This window comes from Arachis ipaensis, chromosome B08, assembly GCF_000816755.2.
Source record: "Arachis ipaensis cultivar K30076 chromosome B08, Araip1.1, whole genome shotgun sequence".
NCBI lineage: Eukaryota > Viridiplantae > Streptophyta > Magnoliopsida > Fabales > Fabaceae > Arachis > Arachis ipaensis.
The window spans coordinates 20,285,818-20,287,869 of NC_029792.2; the positions used below are offsets into that span (position 1 = coordinate 20,285,818).

The 2,052-nt window shown below is 35.7% G+C and overlaps 1 long non-coding RNA gene across 1 annotated transcript; it reads left to right on the forward strand.

Annotated features, from left to right (window-relative positions):
- LOC110265420 lies at positions 253 to 775 on the forward strand. Its single transcript, XR_002351570.1, has 3 exons — positions 253 to 294; positions 392 to 444; positions 513 to 775. It is a non-coding gene; the product is annotated as an uncharacterized LOC110265420 (long non-coding RNA).

The window sequence follows — 2,052 nt, forward strand, 5'->3', positions numbered from 1 at the left end:
GTTAGCATTGAGTGGGCCCCGTATGTGCATCCTGTGTACAAACAGGAAGCTGTGTTCAAGGTGTACGAGATGTAGTTTCCCCTACCCTGACGAGTCGATGTGGGTAGAGTGGCATGGGACGATGCTACGTCTTAACCCAGTCATGTGTCGGAAAGCGACTGGAAGGCCCGTGTCTACCAGATTCTTGAATGATATGGACGAGACCGAGCGGCATGAGAAGCGATGTGGCCTTTGTAGGCAGTTTGAGTTTGGGTTTGTCCGAAGTCTTAAAGTATATCAAGTAAATACCCAAAGGTGAAGTACAGTCCAATATGCTGTTAAGTAATTTGTGAAGACTTACTGAATTATAGTTGTTTGATTATTGACCAAGAGATTGTGTTTGCTTATACAGGTTGGAAAGAGAAAAGCCTTGTGATTTGATTACTAGGAAGTTGTTGTGCATAGGTATGGATCTGCTGTATATGAGTTAGAATGACATGTAATTATGAAACAATTGACAGTGTTTTGTGCAGTACATCCTTCACGGAAAATTCTTAAGAAAGTTGCAGTCAAAGTTGAATCAGGTGAAGACTGATGCAGATGTGTTTCTTCAGGTAATTGATTAGTCTACTTTTCATTTGGGAGACCAAGGTTTCTCCTTTAATAACCGAAACTACAGTGACCACAGAATTTTGTACTACTTTTTTACAATAAATTGACTATGGACTTTCCTCCATAAGTAGAGAGGCTGTTTTGATATTTGAACTTGTGATCTAGCAAAAACTTTACCACTCCACCCAGGATTATTGGAAAGTATTAGGAATATATAAATCTTAAAGAAAAAAGAAAAAAAAATTGCATTTAACTTGTTTAGTCCTTGGCAACTTTCATCTACACTTCTAAAATTTTTATGTTTACCTCAAGAAGTTGTTTGGCCCCCTTGTATCTGCTGCTATTATTAAGTGTAAAGCCAAAGTTGTGCTTTCTCAACAGGAAGTTAGATTAGTGCATTATCTAATTTCATTATATCTACTCTTTTTCTTTGTCAATTAGAGATTCCTTGTGCACCCTATAAATATGTGTGTGTTTGCAAGTAACAGCTTCCTATGCTTTTCGTTCCTTGCTTTAATATTGAAGTTTGAATCCCATGAAAACACAGTTCAAAGTTCAAACTCCTTAACCAAATTGAGCTATGGATTTCGAAAATATCTAAAATGAGTAGCCTAACTTTTTGTTTAACGGAGTATTAAAATGAAAGTTAATGTAAACATTTTGTTGGATCTCTTGACATGACCAAAAACCATAAAATCATCTGGATCATTGTACAAAATATTATTGCTTACTACCAAAAAGCCATTAATGACCATATTTAAGTGAAAGACTATTTACTAATGGATTAGTCAGAGTGATAATTACCTTGGCCTCTTAATATTATTGGTTCAAATTATTAGGAATGAAAGACCTTATAATTTTATGGATTTTTTATTTAAATAAATAAAATAAATATAATAATTACCAAAATAAATAATTTAAAAAATATTTACCGATTTAAATACCTTAGTCTTATCTTGTTTACACTGTAAACGAGATGACATTGCATGTATCTTGTTTACAATGTAAACGAGATTAGACACGTCAGCTGAACCACGTCTATCTCGTTTACACTGTAAACGAGATAGACCCCTTATCTGGTTTACACTAAAAACGAGATAAGGCTATACCGCGTCTATAAGTATAAGTCATTTACAATGTGTCTTTAGGCCCCATTTTGACTTAGTCAACCTCTTTCTCCCCTCTTTTTACCTTTTCCTACCATATTTGAGACTGATACGGTGATGGCACGCCAAGCGGGGAACGACGGAGACATCAAAAGACTGAACAAGACGTCGCATTACGCTGGGGTGGCTGACTTCGAGGTTAGTTGCATTCTGTTCGGTTAATCTAAGTATGTGGACATTGTTAGGGTAGTCTCGTAGTGACAAGCAATGAGTAAAATTTAGGGATTGGACTGTATGATGAATTTAGAACTGTATTTGCTTGTGTAAGATTGTTATGACTTAATTAGGATTTGCT